The following is a 20,030-nucleotide window of genomic DNA, read 5'->3' on the forward strand; positions in this document are numbered from 1 at the left end:
TGCTCATGCCAGCTCTCAAGGACTGGTTTTCTCTTCTCTAGTCTCTGACAGAATGAATTTGCAACCAAAGATCATTGTGTTATCCTGCCTCCGGTTTGAACATCCCTTTGTTAGAAGCAAAACAAATAAAAAATAAAAATGAAACCATCACCTTCTAACTCTGTAACAGTGCTGTGGTGGTAGCCATGGTGAAGTAGAATGCTAAGGTTGGAGATGGGAGGAGAATAGAATGTTTTTTTCATCAAAGACATTAGTCAAGTGATTGAGAAAGGAGACACAGAAACACAACTTCTGGAAACAGAAGCTAAGCATCAGTAAACCAGCTTGAATGCCTGCAGAAGTTCAGGGTCTTGAAGTGCATGGTTAACACCCTGTGAAATGTCATATATAACAATTTACGTCAGACAAATACAGCATGTAAGCAAGGGGTCTTAGCTAAAATTTAATCAAAAGAAAGCATTTCAGTCCATAGCATCAATTTACAGCTTGGCATCTAGGAATAATCCAATGCCCAAATGCCAAAACAATGCCACTGGTTAGCGACCTGTTAGGTTCATCCCACAGCAATCACTTTTCTCACATGTAACATCAAAAACAATGAAGATGTGGGTAAGCCTGTGTGTACCACTCCCCTTCCCCTACTTCTCACCTCCTCCTTTCCAATCTGCTATCCAACAACAGATTAACCAAGAGCCTCATGCTATTGGCCTTGGAAGGTTGTTTTGTGCTAGAGTAAAAGTCACTACATAAAAAAATAATAGTATTACTGTTTTGAAGAGAGAAGTTCTGAGTAGGATCTTCACCACGCAACAATTCAGAGACCCTCTTCACCTGCCTAGAAGCTTGATACTTCTCATCAGTGACTCTACAGGAAACACTCGAACCTTTCTCCCAGATATTTGAATGTCCAGGTCTTTTGGAGGTGTATTTTCCTCTTGCTTATAGTTATTCTGCCCCTGATCACATCAGCAGTGATCTGCTATAGAACTTAGTCTGCTTTGAAGACCCCCTGATATGCTTTCCCCACTCTCATTAGCTATACCTAGTCTCCTCATACAAAGCCAGTGTTTCTACACAACTTCTGTTTCAGCTTGGAATTTTATGTCTGTGACTCCTTTCCGACATTAGATATTATGGTTCTGATATTAGAGATGTCGGGCATTTTTAGTCATGGTTTCTAAACTATTCTCAAGCTTACATATCTCTTTCCTTCTGTGATTCTAATACTCTTCTGAAGAGCATCTCGGATTCTAGTCTGTCTTCTGCTCCCAACCATCTCTACGAACCCTCAGTTCAATCTTTCCAAATTAATCTCTTGGTTACTTACACTTTGCACACCATAGCAGATACAATACGTGATGCTGTTTGTCACACCAGTCACGGAGAAGGACCCCAAGTCCCCAGTCACTAGATTGGAACCACATGGCTGTATCCTAGCACACGGGAATATGAACTGACACAATCATCACATCTGATGAAGGTACACGACAGCCACTATGCCGCAGCCATCTCTCTTTTCCCTTCCATGGTGATTTGGGAAGCTGTGTCATCAGAGGACAACACCATTGGATTAAGGGAGTCTGGATACCCAGCTGACTGCAGAGAAGAAAGCCATAACTACTTCACAGTAGGTTTTTATGAGCAAGAAATAAATGCTCTTATACCTAGTCATTGACTTTTCAGGATCTGCCTGTTGCAGAACTTGAGTTACATACTTAATATTCTATGAAACCTTTTAAAATTTAATTTCCAGAAAACAACCTGTTACTTAAACAATTAAGGTTCTTCTTGATCTTCTTCTAACCAAGGCAAGCGTGGATCAGATGCCTGACCTTGAGTTTAGTATTATACTTTACATGCACCCTCTCATTCACCTTTATAACAACCTAATAAGGGAAACTGAGCTTCTGAGAGGTTAAATAATTTACGTCAACTCACAGAACTAACCCTAAAGTCTATACTCTTTGAACTACATCTAATTTTCTATCTCTTTGCAAGTTTCTCTCCTGGAGATGTTTGAAAAATATGCTCTGTTACCCAATACACTTGAGACCGCTGCACCACACTACATGCTGTCTTTAGCTGTGGGTCTAGTTAGGAATAAGGCCTGCGTTTCCTGGGAGTGATTGCAAGCACTTAAGAAGCTCTTTCCCACTGTAAGGGCAGCTATTTTGCCACACTAATTAAAGGACTGTCATGCACCATGGAAAGGGAGGCAGGAGAATGCACCCATGCTAGTCTGGACAGGAAGTTTTCTGCAGCAGTTCCTGCAGCTACAGCAGGTCTGTAAGCAGCAAATTCTGCTCTGAGAAAGGCCATTGTGAGTCAATGCGCGTGAAGGACCCTTGATAATTTAGGTAGCCCTGTGGCTTCCCAGATGTCTCAGCAGTAAAGAATCCGCCTGCAGCGCGACAGCCGCAGATGTGGGTTCAATCCCTGGGTCAGGACATCCTTTACTAGGGGGAAATGGCAACCCAGTATTCTTGCCTGAGAAATTCAACGGACAGAGGAGCCTGGCAGGTCACAGTCCATGGGGTCACAGAGAGTCAGACGTGACTGAGCGCGCATGCACACAGTCGATCAAGCTGCATGCTTACTTTCTCCCTAAGTCTGGGAGTGACATCAACTGGCCACTGCGGCAACAAACATTAGGAGGCTTTCAAATCATCTCATAGTATTTCTATTAATAGCTGGCAGAGCTTGGCTGAGAGCTCTGATAATCCCAGGGGGCTGTGTGAGCCGCTCTGAAGAACAAGTGTTAGTTCAGAAAGCAGAAGTGAAAGGCCATCAACAGTCCTGGGCAGACCGAGCTTCTAGGGCAGAAAGGAGCTTTGTGTTCAAAGACTTATATCAGGTTAAAATGTTCTATTTTACTTAAACAGAAAGCCTCTGTTGGGAGCCACACAACTTTGACCAGATGAAGATTTTCTGTGTGTTACTCGGCATACGGACATGCAAAAGTTTCCTATATGATAGTCTTATAACTTGGAAAAATTAGTAACTCTCACCATGCAACCCTTGAAGGATCATGTGCTAATGAAGAAGATGCTCTAATAATTAGGCCTAGAGCCCACTGAATGTAACACCTTCCAATTAGCACTCCCCAGCATGAATACTGCCATTATCATTAAACAACAAAGACAAAAATGGGTATCAATCCACATAATAGAAAATAATTGATGAAGTTGGAGGGCGTGATTATTTGTGATTACTTTACAGTCATGCACAGAAAGTAGGAGAACCACAGCTAGTGGTTAATCTCTGGCTACCTCTTTGAAGATAATGAAATTGGCTTCCTACTGATGATTATTCATTAACAATTAATTCTTTCTCAGTGATCTGCCTCATTTTCAGCTTCTCACTACAAACATGCAATGGAATAATTACAAGTGGAAATGAAAAAGCAATTAGTGGCAGATAATGCCAACATCTGATTAAAAAACAGTAGAACAGATTAGCAGTTCCGTAACTGCAAGTCTGCTGCCTTCAGTAGGGAGGTGTAAGTCACCCAGTTATACTGCACTTCAAGCTGTGCTTTCTCTTTTATTGCTTCCCCTTCATCATGGTCTGCCACGTTAAATGCTCCCTTTTATTCTAGGGGGCATTAGCTTGTTGTAAATACTTTCTACAGATTAAGTAGCTTTGGTGATGATTTGTGATCCTACATGCTGAAATTCTAAAAGGCACTGTCTCATAATACGATGCTAAAATCCGTATCTGTATACCATTCCTTGGGGGTCACAGAAAATACCATATATTTCTTTACTTTTGTTTCAGCTTAACTCTTGTTAAATGTTTCCAGAAGAAGAAGAGTATCACTAAATCAAAAACAAGCACCTTCTTTAAGCACCCATGGATGCCTTGGTCTCACAGGCTGGTGTCTCATCTTGCAACAATGTGGGCCACAAACTGACGGTGGGTTTTCACTTATCATTTACTAAGGAGTAAGATAGTTCTGGCTGCTGTAGAAATAATACCTCAATAAAAGGCTTATAATTTCACTGTTCTTGGTGATCCAACTGGTGTGTCAGCACCTCATATGATAGAACTACATAGGGAGTGTCAAAACCAACAATTCACAAGGCAAACAAAATGCAATTCTCTTTTAAATAACTTGACAGAAGCTTTAATATGAAGATCTAATGAGATCCTGTCACTGAATTTGACACGGTAGGAGAGTAGACCATAGCTGTTTTAGGAAAACAGATTTCGGAAAAAAAAAAAAAGAAAAGCTATGTACTTCGCTATAAAATTATTGGCTGTATATTATTTTACCAATCCATAAAGATCAAAATAATAAAGAAGAAGGTGTGAAATGGAAATACAGCAAAACTTGATGAGCTGATATTTACCTGATATGCACCAGTATGATGACTTAAGTATCTGTTAGGATTGGTCATTTCTCCTTCAGTATGGCTGCCGAAGGTTCTGGATACCATCCTTGCATATAATAAAATGCCAAGTCAATAAAATGCTTCTAAGCATCTGCTATTACACTCAACAGTGTAGGGACATTGATATTAGTTAGACACGGTATCCTAGCCCTCTACCAGCTCAAAATCTAGTTTGAGAGAAGGACATGAAAAGAAATAAGTGGAGTGAAAGATGATGACTGCTATGTTAGGGGCATTTACAGGTACAAGGAGGAGCAATAGTGATTGGAAAGACTTCCTAAGCAGATGATGTTTGAATTAAATCTTGGAAGGTGTTGTTCTTGCAGGGACCAACAGAGCAAAGAGCATTACAAATGGGGAACATACAAATCGAGGTACAGGGGGAGACATGTTAGGAGAATGCTGCTGATTAAGTACACAGTCAGACAGCAGGGTGTGAGGATAAGACCTGCAAAGAGAGAAGCTGGGGAGATAGGTAGCCTGCTCATGGAAGGTGGATGTGCTGTGCTAATGAAATCAACCATATGAAGTGAAAAACCCTTCAGTTCCTCAGGCAGGTATTTATCAAGATAAAATTTTTGTGTCTCTATAGAATTCAAAATTCGAAAGTCACACACATTCATGATGAGAAGGTCTCTACAAAGCCTAAGTGTCTTGACTTGAAACACGGCTGTGAATTTCTTAGAGTAACATAAATTAATTCATAAAGAAAACAACAATACCTTGGTACTGTCTCTTTAGTATCTTTATCCAGAAAACTAAAATTCTGTCATATCAACAGAAAAATCTCTGAAAAGTAGAGATAGAACTATTATACTTTTTAGAAATTAATCACACACTTTGATTTTGTAGCATGCAAAGTCTAACAAGGTCTCACTCACTGGCTATGTGATCTTAATGAAAGTTGTTTACCATCTAATGCCTCGGTTTTCTTACAAGTGGGATGTATCTATTAAGGAGTTTAACTAGAAAATAGGATTCATAAACCACAACCCTCATCTGCTTATGAAGTCTCTTCAAAATTAATGTGTCACAAACCTCCCTTTAGGAATTATGTTTAAATATAGCAAAGACAGAAACAAACAGAAATAAAACATCGATGTTCTTCTTAAGAGAATGATGGATTGTGGGTGAAAATAAAGAAATGCATTTTCATAAACTCTACTAAGTACTCACAGACATACCTTGATTTGGGAGGGTGAGAGGTGAGGTGAGGGCAGGCCATGGGAGAGATAGGGACCAACAACACTGAAGAACCTTGCTCTCTTGTGGATCAACAGCATTCTTAAATACCCCATCGGAGCTGGAAGGAGAGAAATGCATAACCTTATCAAACGCCAAGTCAGGGGTGTCATGTACTGGGAAGCATCCAGCTGATACTAGGAAGCTCTTTATGAATCGTAAAGTAGCCTCTAATCTAGAGTACTAAAGACTAGCAAGAAAGACAGGCACTGAAAGAAATAATGATCAAACTCTACTTAAAAATGAGTTTTCTGTCACAATACCAATATCAATCATAGCTGGCTGCCACACACACACACACACACACACACACACACATATACAAGAGGTCCAATTTTTTTCTTTCTTTTTTTTTTTTACCAATTTTCTTTACTCAGAGCTTGCACTTCTCATCTTTAATTTACACTGGCCCCTCAAGTGGTTTTAAATCTCATATCTATGCTGATGACTTTCAAATTTGTATCTGCAGTTCTGACCTCTACCCTGAACTTCATTTGTGAATCCCCTTGCCAGCTCAAGTAGCTTCATCTGATGTCTAATAAGCATCTCATAGCATCACGTTTTAAACTCAAGTCCTGATTCCAGTTGCTCTGCACCTCTGCCCTTCTCCAAGTTTTCTTCATTAGAAAATGACAACAGGCACAAAGACAGAAATATAGATCAATGGAACAGAATAGAAAGCCCAGAGATAAATCCATGAACCTATGGTCACCTTATCTTCGACAAAGGAGGCAAGGATATACAATGGAAAAAAGACAACCTCTTTAACAAGTGGTGCTGGGAAAACTGGTCAACCACATGTAAAAGAATGAAACTAGAACACTTTCTAACACCATACACAAAAATAAACTCAAAATGGATTAAAGATCTAAATGTAAGACCAGAAACTATAAAACTCCTAGAGGAGAACATAGGCAAAACACTCTCCGACATAAATCACAGCAGGATCCTCTATGACCCACATCCCAGAATTTTAGAAATGAAAGCAAAAATAAACAAATGGGACCTAATGAAACTTAAAAGTTTTTGCACAACGAAGGAAACTATAAGCAAGGTGAAAAGACAGCCCTCAGATTGGGAGAAAATAATAGCAAACGAAGCAACAGACAAAGGACTAATCTCAAAAATATACAAGCAACTCCTCCAGCTCAACTCCAGAAAAATAAATGACCTAATCAAAAAATGGGCCAAAGAACTAAACAGACAGTTCTCCAAGGAAGACATACAGATGGCTAACAAACACATGAAAAGATGCTCAACATTACTCATTATCAGAGAAATGCAAATCAAAACCACAATGAGGTACCATTACACGCCAGTCAGGATGGCTGCTATCCAAAAGTCTACAAGCAATAAATGCTGGAGAGGGTGTGGAGAAAAGGGAACCCTCTTACACTGTTGGTGGGAATGCAAATTAGTACAGCCACTATGGAAAACAGTGTGGAGATTTCTTAAAAAGCTGGAAATAGAACTGCCATATGACCCAGCAATCCCACTTCTGGGCATACACACCAAGGAAACCAGATCTGAAAGAGACACGTACACCCCAATGTTCATCACAGCACTGTTTATAATAGCCAGGACATGGAAGCAACCCAGATGCCCATCAGCAGACGAATTGATGAGGAAGCTGTGGTACATATACACCATGGAATATTACTCAGCCATTAAAAAGAATTCATTTGAATCAGTTCTAATGAGATGGATGAAACTGGAGCCCATTATACAGAGCGAAGTAAGCCAGAAAGATAAAGACCATTACAGTATACTAACACATATATATGGAATTTAGAAAGATGGTAACGATAACCCTATATGCAAAACAGAAAAAGAGACTCAGACGTATAGAACAGACTTGTGGACTCTGGGAGAAGGCGAGGGTGGGATGTTTCAAGAGAACAGCATTGAAACATGTATATTATCTAGGGTGAAACAGATCACCAGCCCAGGTTGGGTGCATGAGACAAGTGCTCGGGCCTGGTGCACTGGGAAGACCCAGAGGGATCGGGTGGAGAGGGAGGTGGGAGGGGGGACCGGGATGGGGAATACATGTAAATCCATGGCTAATTCATTTCAATGTATGACAAAAACTACTGAAATGATGTAAAGTAATTAGCCTCCAACTAATAAAAATAAATGGGAAAAAAAAAATGACAACAAAAACCCAGAACTTTGTCTTATTTTCTAAATCTAATCCATCAACATGTGCATGCATGCTTCAGTCACATCCAACCCTTTGTGACCCTATGGACTGTAGCCTACCAGACTCCTCTGTCTGTGGGATTTTCCAGGCAAGAATACTGGAGCCCATTGCCATGCCCTCCTCCAAGAGATCTTCCTGACCCAGGGATCAAACCTGCTTCTGTTGGGTCTCCTGCATCGGTAGGTGTGTTCTTTACCACTAGCACCATGTGGGAAGCCAAATCCATCAACATACTGTTTAATTTACCTTGGAAGAGTGTCAGAAATCTGACCACATTTGGTCTTTTCCACTGCTGCCTCCTCTTACGGGCCTCTGCCTAGCATCCAAACCTCTGCAACGGGCTTCTACCTGGTCTTCCTGTTCCGCTCTTGCCTACCCCCTCCATTGACAGAGGAATCCTTAAACATACAAATCTTAATACTTCCCTATTCAAAACTCTTAGATGGCTTTGCATCTCAAAGTAAAATCCAAACACGGTGACCTCCAGGCCTACTGGTGACTGGGCCCCAGACACAATCTCATTTCTTCCCACTCTTTCTTGGTTCTCTGAGGGCTCTCTTTGTTGAAGGGACAAGAGCCTAAGTTGGTTTAGGAAGGACAGTCAAGAGTTCAGTTGTAGAGATACTGATTTTAATGTACTTGTGACATGTCCTAGAGACATGAAGAAGGCGGTTTCAATGAGGATCTGGAGTCCGAGCAGGAAGGTCTGGAACTAGAGATATATATTTGCAAGTCATCTGCAATAGTGTCATTTGGAACTCTTGGCATGGATGTCCTAGAAAGAGGAGATAAGGAACCTAGAACCACAGCATATCAAGGTCTGATAGAGGAATATAACTTTATAAAAAAGACAGATAAGCAGCCCCCAAGAGGAAAGAGGAAAATTGGGAGAGTGATTTGGTAGAAGCCCAGGAGGTGAGAAATGGGGAGAGTTGGTATCAACAATTATCTTTCAAGAAGTTTGATAGTGAGGAAGGGAGAGGATGCTGTTGCAGGGAGAGATGTGCAGTCATGGAAAAAAGATTCTTTTTTATCGGAGAGATATGAACATGCTTAAAAGCAGATAAGAATTATACATTTGAGGGGAGAGTGATAATAAGTAAAAATATTTAAAGGGGGAAAGAAATAAAAGCATCACAAGTCTGAGAAGGTGGGATGCCATGATATCAGAAACACAGCTGATTAATTTTTGAAGCCAATAACTTAGAAATTAAACATTTACAGAGTTTTTCAAGAAGTATTTAGCAGTAGATGTCTAAATGAAAATCTTATATATTAAAATTACAAGAGAAAAATAAATGAAACAATCTTAGATAATACAGCTAAGAAAAATAAAACAAAAAACACTGAGATGCAAAAAATTAAAAGATGAAACTAAAGTAAAAGAGAAAGAAGGAGTGGGAGGGAGAATCAGCCTAAAAAAATGACAAGATGAATAGGATAAATATATTACTGAAATAAAGAGATTTCCAACATTTGGTCAAAAAAATGAAAATCTATATCCTACATACAAAATATCTACAAGCAATACACATAATGAAACTCAGTGAATAAAAGGAAAATATTACTATTTATTTATTTATTCATTTAGCACTTCAACTTGCTTTAAAGACAGCTAAAGCTTAATATGACAGTATAATTGTTGTAATCATAAAATGCTGAATAATTTAGTATCAAAGTATTTATGAAGCAAAACTAAAGAAAATAAAACAGAAAAGTAATGGGAAACTTTAGCTCACAGGTTGTTTTTTTTTTTTTAAAGAACATCAGACAAAAATGATTAAAGTTATAGAGGACATGAATGATATCATTCCTAAAGTTTATTTAACAGTTATATCATGATTTCTATACCTTATAAGGAGGGAGTCTCCATTTTTCAATTGTCTCTGAAAAATTTACCAAAAAATGATCATGTGTAATAACGTCAAAACAACCAATACAAGTATAAAAGACCAATATAAGCCATTTTCACAGATCATAGTGGAATAAAATTTCATAAGTAATTTTAGGTCAGCACACTTTTAGAAAGAACCATTTGCAAAGTGTATTTTAACAGAATACGTAATGGTTATGAAAACTGTGGACTGACTTACCAGTCATTTTCCCTGGACAAGTGTTTATGGAGATATCTATCAAGAGACTATTTCATAAATTTCAGAATATTTTCAGTGACTTCTTTTAATGAATGTTTACAAAGTTATTCAGATTAATATAATAATTTAGCTTACTCCAACTAGTAGTTATGTACAGATGTGAGAATTAGACCAAAAAGAAGGCTGAGTGCTAAAGAATTGATGCTTTTGAACTGTGGTGCTGGAGAAGACTCTTAAGAGTCCTGGGACTGCAAGGAGATCAAAGTAGCCCAACCAGAGGAAATCAACCCTGAATATTCATCGGAAGGACTGATGCTAAACCTGAAGCTCCAATACTATGGCCACCTGATGCGAAGAGCTGACTCATTGGAAAAGACTGTGATATTGGGAAAGACTGAAGGCAAAGGGAGAAAGTGCTGCAGAAGGTGAGAGGGTTGGACGGCGTCACTGACCCAACAGATAGGACGCTGAGCAAATTCTGGGAAAATGTGAAAGACAAAGGGTCCTTGTGTGCTGCAGCCCATGGGGTCACCAAGAGGTGGACATGACTTAGCAACTGAACAACGACAGCTCCAACCAAAGGATGTGGCCCACAGATCCAAATCTGCAGCTGCCACATTCATTATTGATTTCATGTGGAATAATAATAAATTTTGTTTACCTTGAAAGAATAAATTTAGTCTATTCAAAGGACAGAAAACATATCACTGACATGCTGATCTGCAAAGTCAATCTAAATTATGCATATGTTCCTACTCACTGTGTAGATATTATGAAAGACATGAAGTTTTTCTCCAAATTATCACAGAAAACAGTAATTGTAAACATTGCTAATGCTTTCTCAAAGCTGAGAAAAAATAGAGCGTTCAGTTTGTCCGTCCTTAGCATAACTGACAATCATTATAGCTTCAGTTGGTTCTTTCCCTGGATGCACGACATAGCTAGTAGACCTTATTTCCAGAACAGCACCTTAAATACATGGAACAAGTTGTTCTTGTTAGATACCACAGCCTTACCACCATCTGTGCATAACCCAAAACATCACTTGCATGCTATTGTTCACCTTGAAGTTATCAATAATTTTAAAATTTCTTTCCCAGTTCTAACAGTTAATAAAGAATGGCCAAACAATATTTCTTCTTGGACTCATTTATCCAAATCATGTCTCACAAACACCAAAAGGTAAGCTGAGTGGTTAATATCAGAGAATTCATCCTAGAGACTCCAGGGAGTATTATGGACTCTTTTGTAATCAACACAACAAATGGAGCCCCATATTTGGACTACCTCTGTCATTGTTTGATAAATTATTACATTTGACGGAGTTGCTCCACTGGATCTTTTTTTCCTTTGCTTTGTCCCAGAGACCATTATTTGCACTGTCTGGCAGCCAAACAGTAATGGATATGTATCTCATCAATAGCTTGAGTAACTCTAACTTTGAAGTTGAACACACTGTAAACAAGACTTCCGCAACTTCTGCAGTTTCATCTACCACTTTGCGTTGATGTTTCTGTCTATCCAATGCCTTCCTGCTTTGCTTTAAAAAGCTCAACATTACACACAGTAGTCCTTGTACATTTCAAAATTGATGTTTCAGATAGAATGCTTCCTTGCCACAGCTGTGAATATCCCCAAACATGCTTATTCTAATGGAAGAATTTATGCTCATTTTCAATCCAGTAAAATCCAAATATAAAATAATTTTCACTATATGTGCATATTTTTTTGTTTACAGCTGGTGTTTTTACAACAGTGACAGGTGGTATCAGATGGTTCATCAATTTGACCTTCCTACTATTCTGAAAGCATATGACTGATTTCATTACAAACACCATTGCACCCATATTTCCATCAGCATTTCCATCAGGCATAATGCTTTAAAAGACCTATATATAAAGCCCAGAACTGTGTATGATAGGTTCAAGAAAAAAAGTAAATCAAAGAATGCACAATCCCAAATGCAGTTAATATTTACTACTTAAAATGATAGACAGGTGCCATCAATGATGGAACGTCATAAAAACACAAAAAATTCAGTATATGAGAATCCCTTTTAGTGATCAAACAAGCTATTTCATACTAACATCCTAGTAGTTTCACTTCAAAGGGTCTTAATAGGTATGCCTGAACACAATTACAAGATACATGCAGCCTAGGTACAACAGGTCACCCCTTGTGCTAACTACTTTAGCCACATGACATGTGAAAATATTTTGAGAACACAGATTTAAGTCAAAATCTTAAAATACATATTTAAATAACTACATAAATTATTTTAGATCCTGTAACATACATATTATGCATTTAGAAATACTGTATGTTTATACTATAATGTAATGTATGATTTTCTGTGATTAACTTTCAGTTCTAATTAGTATTTCATACTGGCAAACTTCAGGCTTTGGGACAAGTTTATATAACTTCTCTAGTCTTCAGATCTTTGACCCATGAAAGGAAAAATAATAGTATAATTCTATCATTGAGTTATTGAGAAGATTAAATAAAATTATCCATATGGAATGTCTAGAAGAGAGTAAATTTTTAATAAATCTTGACTACTCTGATGATATAAACACTAGATTCTTGCAGACATTTTTGTTGTTAACTAAGAATATTAGGATTCGCATTTGTGTATCAGCCCATTAACTCTATGCCCTAGGTGATTCAGCAGCAATCACTTCAGAGAACAAAAAACAAGTTAGCCCTGATGTATGAATGTGATTTTTTAGCTGAAGAAATTAATGACTAAAGCTGGAGTTTCTACTATTGTGAAGGGTAGTGCACAGTTCTACTTGCACAAATAGTTATATAACTTCATAAGGTCATGTAACAAATATTGATAGTGAATATTATATAATTGAATATTGGCTGTATCAGTTCAGTTCAGTTGCTCAGTCATGTCCGACTCTTTGTGATCCCATGGACTGACTGCAGCATGCCAGGCCTCCCTATCCATCACCAACTCCCACTCAAACTCATCTCCATTGAGTCAGTGATGCCATCCAACCATCTCATCCTCTGTCATCCCCTTCTCCTCCCACCTTCAAACTTTCCCAGCATCAGGGTCTTTTCCAATGAGTCAGCTCTTCACATCAGGTGGACAAAGTATTGGAGTTTCAGCCTCAGCATCAGTCCTTCCAATGAATATTCAAGACTGATTTCCTTTAGGATGGACTGGTTGGATCTCCTTGCAATCCAAAGGACTCTCATCAACACCACAGTATTGGTGTTGGTATTCTCCAACACCACAGTTCAAAAGCATCAATTCTTCAGCACTCAGCTTTCTTTATAGTCCAACTCTCACATCCATACATGACTACTGGAAAAACCATAGCCTTGACTAGATGGACCTTTGTTGGCAAAGTAATGTCTCTGCTTTTTAATATGCTGTCTAGGTTGGTCATAATTTTTCTTCCAAGGAGTAAGTGTCTTTTGATTTCATGGCTGCAGTTACCATCTTCAGTAATTTTGGAGCCCCCCAAAATAAAGCCTGCCACTGTTTCCACTGTTTCTCCACCTATTTGCCATGAAGTTATGGGACCGGATGCCATGATCTTTTTTTCTGAATGTTGAGCTTTAAGCCAACTTTTTCACTCTCCTCTTTCACTTTCAGCAAGGCTATATAGGAACTGCTTTATAGATGTTATCTAAGTTATTTCTTACCACATCCCTACAACACTGTGCATCATTACTTTTCCCATTTTAATAAGGAGGGATCTGAGGTGCAGAGAAGTTATGTAACCATATAGCGATATGGCTAGTAACTATCAGGTTGATGAAAAAGTAATTGCAGTTTCATATCATAAATTTTAAATCATTACAACTAGATATCAATAAAGATATCTTTATTAATCAAAATATGAACCATTACAATCAACACATTTTTGCCAATGGGAAATAAGTTTATTCCTGTAGCATAAAAATACATTCTTTGGTATTCCATGAACTCTTGGAAAGCTTTTACTGTCTTCTGCTGTTTGCAGAAGCGTTTTCCATGCAAAAAGTTGTCAAGATGCTTGAAGTAGTGTAGTCAGTTGGCGAGAGGACAGGTAAATATGGTGGATGAGGCAAAACTTCTCAGCCCAATTTGTTCAACTACTGAAGTGTTGGCTGTGCGACGCGTGCTTGGGTTTGTCATGATGAAGAATTGGGCCCTTTCTGTTGACCAATGCCGGCTGCACACATTGTAGTTTTCAGTGCATGTCATCAATTTGCTGAGCATGCTTCTCAGATGTAATGGTTTTGCTGGGATTCAGAAAGCTCTAGTGGATAAGATGGGCAGCAGACCACCAAACAGTGACCATGACCTTGTATGGTGCAAGGTTGGCTTTGGAAAGTGCTTTGGAGCTTCTCCTCAGTCCAATCACTGAGCTGGTCATTGCTGGTTGTTGTATAAAATCCACTTTTCATTGCATGTCACAATCTGATGGAGAAATGGTTCATTGTTGTATATGGTAAGAGAAGATGACAAGTCAGAATGACTAGCTTCTTGATTTTCAGTCAGCTCATTAGGCACCCACTTACCAAGAGTTTTCACCTTTCCAATTTGCTTTTGTTCGACATTGAGTTCTTTCATAACTTCTCACATAGTTGTAACAGGATTAGCTTTGATGATTGCTCTCAATTGGTTGTTGTCAACTTCTGATGGCCGGCCACTGAGCTCCTCATTTTCAAAGCTCTTGTCTCCTTTGCAAAACTTCTTGAACCACCACTGAACTGTGTGTTCATTAGCAATTCCTGGGCTAAATGCATTGTTGATGTTGCAAGTTATCTGCTGCTTTACAACTCATTTTGAACTCAAATAGAAAAATCATATGAATATACTTTTGACTACCATCATTTCTATAGTCTAAAATAAACATAAAATAAACATCAAGGAATAAGTTATTAACAAAAAACATAAAGTGAGAAGTGCACGTCAAAATGATATACAGCATAATCACATTTAAGAATGTATTCTAATATCAAACAGCATAGTTCAACAATGCAAAACAGCTATTACTTTTGCACCAACCTAACAGAACAACCATGATTCAAAGAGAGCTCATTTAGAATCCTGGCAAATGAGTTTATAACTTTTATATTTTGTTGCCATTTAACAGGATGCTGCAGAATACAATCCTATTATGTAGAACTTGTCTGCATAACAATATTTCCTAGGGATAATCTAGTAGAATCACATTTCTAGAATATTTGGGGCTCTTGAAAAATTAAATATCCCACAAATGATAGAGATTAATCATGTATGGATGTGAGAGTTGGACTATAAAGAAAGCTGAGTGCTGAAGAATTGATGCCTTTGAACTGTGGTGTTGGAGAAGACTTTTGAGAGTCCCTTGGACTTCAAGGAGATCCAACCAGTCCATCCTAAAGGAGATCAGTCCTGGGTGTTCATTGGAAGGACTGATGTTGAAGCTGAAACTCCAATACTTTGGCCACCTGATGCGAAGAGCTGACTCATTGGAAAAGACCCTGATGCTGGGAAAGATTGAGGGCAGGAGAAGAAGGGGATGACAGAGGATGAGATGGTTGGATGGCATCACCCACTCAATGGACACGGGTTTGGGTGGACTCCAGGAGTTGGTGATGGACAGGGAGGCCTGGCGTGCTACAGTTCATGGGGTCACAAAGAGTCAGACACGACTGAGTGACTGAACTGAACTGAATTTTAGATTGTTTTAAAGTTAACACATGTATGAATTTTTCTTTGCTGGTAGTTTTATTCACTTTTAAGCACATCTTTAAAATATATTAATGACTGATTAGAGAGAGGCCTGAAAAATTCTCAGAATCATTAGGGTCATTTTGTTAAGGGTTTTGTACTTCTGGTAGGAGTTCTCTCTACAACAGTTAACAAGGTTTCAGAAATGGTGAAAGTGCAAAATTCAGTGATTAAATTACAACTTTACTCCATCCTTGAAAAATTTTATCATTATGGGGTTATATTGTACCTTTAAATACTCCATCAAAAATCTATTCATTTTTCTTTTATTTAAAAATGCATGTGATAGTTATTCTCACTGGACACTGGGGAGATGCACTGAATGAGGTAGATAGATAAGTGCCTGGCGTCAAGGAATTTATATTCTAGCTTGTCATCATAGTTAATATAGCTTGTCAATATAGTCAATATAACTTGTCAGCAACATAGTTAATATAGCTTGTCAATATAGTCAATATAGCTTGTCAACAACATAGTTAATATAGCTTGTCAACAAAGTCAATTCAAAAAATAATTTCAGTAATTTAGGAGAAAATAATCATAGTGACAACTTCTCCAGTGGCTCAGCTGGGAAAGAACCCACCTGCAAGAGACACAGTTTCGATCCATGGGTCAGGAAGATCCCCTGGAGTAGGAAATGGCAAACCACTCCAGTATTCTTGCCTGGACAATCCCATGAACAGAGGACTGGCAGGCTACAGTCCATGGGGTTGCAAAGAGTCAGGCACAACTGAGCGTGCACACACACAATCATACTGAAGGTTAACTTTCGAACAGCTTGAATACTAATAAAACTTTGAGTCTTAGTTCTTAGTATAAAGGTTCAGGTTCTAGAAACAGAAAACAGAAACAGAAAACAATTATGTAGCTAATACCAAAGAGGCCAGGAAAAAAAAAATCTAAGATCTTATAAGTAATTTCTCTCTCCCTGAAAATAGATTCTTAAAAAAGTCACAATTTAATTTTCCTTCAGTTTCTTTTTTCAATCAGCAGGGTTTTATCGCCACAACCCAATAAGCAATGAGAGTCAAAATATGGAGCAGAACACTGTGGCAGAAAAGGCTGAGTGAAAATGATATAAATGATATAAAAACTGAGTGGCTGAATACTGGTTCCATTGATGCATGATAAAGAATCATCTTTCAGTGGCACTTATAAAACTCGGGTTTATCCAAAGGCTACAAAAAATTCTATTTAGTACGTTTACCACAGTCTGTTTATATAACACTGAGAATGTTAGGGGACAGAAAACTCTGTTCTGTGATTTGTAAAGACATAATCTTTGACCCGAATACTGTTGGCCACATTTCATTTTCGTGGTCACAATACAAACAGATTTGCAACTTTTATTTGTTCTGTTTAAAGTGCTTCATCCTCCTCCACTGTTGGTGGGAATGTAAATTCGTATGACCACTTTGGACAACAGTATGGAAGTTACTTAAAATACTAAAAATAGAGCAACCATATGATCCTGCAATCCCATTCCTGGGCATATAGTGAAAGAAAGTAAAAGTGTTAGTTGCTCAGTTGTGTCTGACTCATTGCAACCCCATGGACTGTATCCCACCAGGCTCCTCTGTCCATGGAATTCTTCAGGCAAGAATACTGGAGTGGGTTGCCATTCTCTTCTCCAGGTGATCTTCCCAACCAGGGATCGAATCCAGGTCTACCGCACTGAAGGCAGATTCTTTAAGTGTCTGAGTTGCCAGGGAAGCCCTCCTGGGCATATACCTGGAGAAAAACATAGCCTGAAATGACACATATATGCTAATGTTCATTGCAGCACTATTTAGAATAGCAAGAGATGGAAGCAACCTAAATGTCTATTGACAAAGAAATGGATAAACAGGTGTGGTACATATGTACAATAGAATATTACTCATCTATTAAAAAGAATTAAATAATGTCATTTGCAGCAACACGGATAGACTTAGAGATTGTCATACTGAGTGAAGTAAGTCAGACAGAGAGAGACAGATATAGGATATCACTTATATGTGTAATCTAAAAAAACAATATTAATGAACTTATTTACAAAACAAACAGACTCACAAACTTATGGTTACCAGAGGGGAAGGATGGAGGAAGGGACAGTTAAGGAGCTTGGTATTGACATGTACACCTTGCTATATTTAAAATGGATAACCAACAAGGATCTACTGTATAGCACAGAGAACTCTGCTCAATATTGTGTAACAACCTAAATCGGAAAAGAATTTAAAAAAGGATAAACACGTGTGTATGTATAACTGATCACTTTGCTGTATTTCAGTATGTTTCAGTATATTTCAAGTATATTTCAGTACAAAATAAAAGTTAAATCATACACATTTTTAAAAAAATGAAGGGCTTTAAAAACATTTAGTTTTCCTTAGGAAAGTTTGTAGAAGAAACAGCAACATGGATCAGGCCTCTTTGTTTTACCAATGATTAAACAAATTTAACTAACCAAGACTCAAGAACATTTCTGAATATTTCTTTACTTGAAAACCTCCTATACTTTATTTGACATTGTTCAAAAAAATAATCCCTACCTAGTTAAGAAAATGAAAACCTTAATTTTTAAAACATTACTTGAAAAAAATTAAGTTCCTTGTATACTCTATCGGCACAGAGGGTTAAAGCAATAGTTCCTTACCTTGGTTTCATATTAGAATGCAAATCTTAAAAAAAAAGAAAAGGTGGGGATGCTGGCATCCCAGCCCAGAAAACAGCTTATCCTGAACACCTAAGGGGGGCCCAGGTACATTTTAAAGTTTCTCAGGTGATTCTAATGTACAAGTGCTGATAACCATTGGTACTAGAAAAATAATGCTGGAAGGGAAGTAAGTGAAGTACAATAAAACTTGAATGTATTTGATTACTGGTATCTAATAGAAATATAATTAGAGGAACAAAATCATCTAATAGTTACATTATAAAAAGTTTTAAAAAGGTAAATTTTATTTTAAGAATATATTTTATTTAACCTAGTTTAAAATATCACTTCATCACGTAATCAATAAAGTTATTATTAAGACATTTTATATTCTTTTTTGGTACTAAGTCTTCAAAATCTGATGAATATTTCATATTTATAGCATATTTCAATTTGGAATAGCCGTGTATCAAATATGCGAGAGCTACATGTTGCTAGACCTTCATATTACATACTGCAGCACATACCCTGCAATGTATGATGTATAAAACCTTTACCTTCACTGAGAAATATTTAGTTTCTAATATATAACAAATTATTATATGCATTAACAAATAATATAATATTTAAAAAAGTATTTGTAAAGAATCATACTCTTTAGATAAATTAGGGCTGTAGACCTCTCCTTTCCCTTCTTTCCCTCCTTTCTAAATATGTATTTCTCTTACAAATGGGTGCACACTCTATATATTTTATAATTGTTTATATAGTATAACAGTATAAGATTGGCTGGGTTTGTATAGTAGTCATACTACATTCTATCTTGGTCATTAAAGGAAACTTTTCCACACTCCAGTTTTTTTTTTATCTGTAAATAACAGTATAAACATCATAGGGATAGTATAAGGATTAAATGAATTCATACAAATTAACTGTTCAACAAATGATAAGCATTATTATGACTTAAATGCTTTTCCATTTTATTTCATGTATTATTTTAATACTTCTTTGTCATCCCACACAACGAAAGTAGCAAAACCTTTTTGCCAGTTTTCTATTAAAGATATGCGTTGTTTCTAATCACCATTGTTGTAAACATGCTCCAGTGCATATCATGGTAGAAGTGTTGGTCGCTCAGTCGTGTCCGACTTTTGTGAACCCGTGGACTGTAGCCCTCTGGACTCCTCCATCTATAGGACTCTCCAGGCAAGAATCTTGGAGTGGGCTGTCATTCCCTTCCCTTCTCCAGGGGATCTTCCCCACCCAGAGACTGAATCAGGTCTCCTGCACTGCAAGCAGATTCTGTGTCATCCTTCTTTGTCATTCAATGAGTCTGCACTGCAGGCTCATTCTTTGAGCCACCAGCAAAGCTGTATCATGGTACATGCAGCATTTTGCACATGAATCTGTTTGTACAGAGGACACATATCTAGAAATGGAACTTATAGATCAAATATTACACTCTTTTAAAATTTTAATGTTTGTTGACAATTGCTCCTCACAGAGACTCTATCAATTTACTACCTAATAATAATATACAACAATGTCCATTTTTCCTTTTATAGGATGTTAAGAATTTAAGGCATTTTTTAAATGACACCTCAAATGCAACCTAAGATATATATTTTGTGTTTTGAATGAAACACTGGTTTGAATGAAAAATCAAAGTTTATTTCAGAAATTTTAAACACATATCTTAGAACTCTTAGAGAATTCAGAAGAGATGTAATATAAG

This window comes from Odocoileus virginianus, chromosome 13, assembly GCF_023699985.2.
Source record: "Odocoileus virginianus isolate 20LAN1187 ecotype Illinois chromosome 13, Ovbor_1.2, whole genome shotgun sequence".
NCBI classification, from domain to species: domain Eukaryota; kingdom Metazoa; phylum Chordata; class Mammalia; order Artiodactyla; family Cervidae; genus Odocoileus; species Odocoileus virginianus.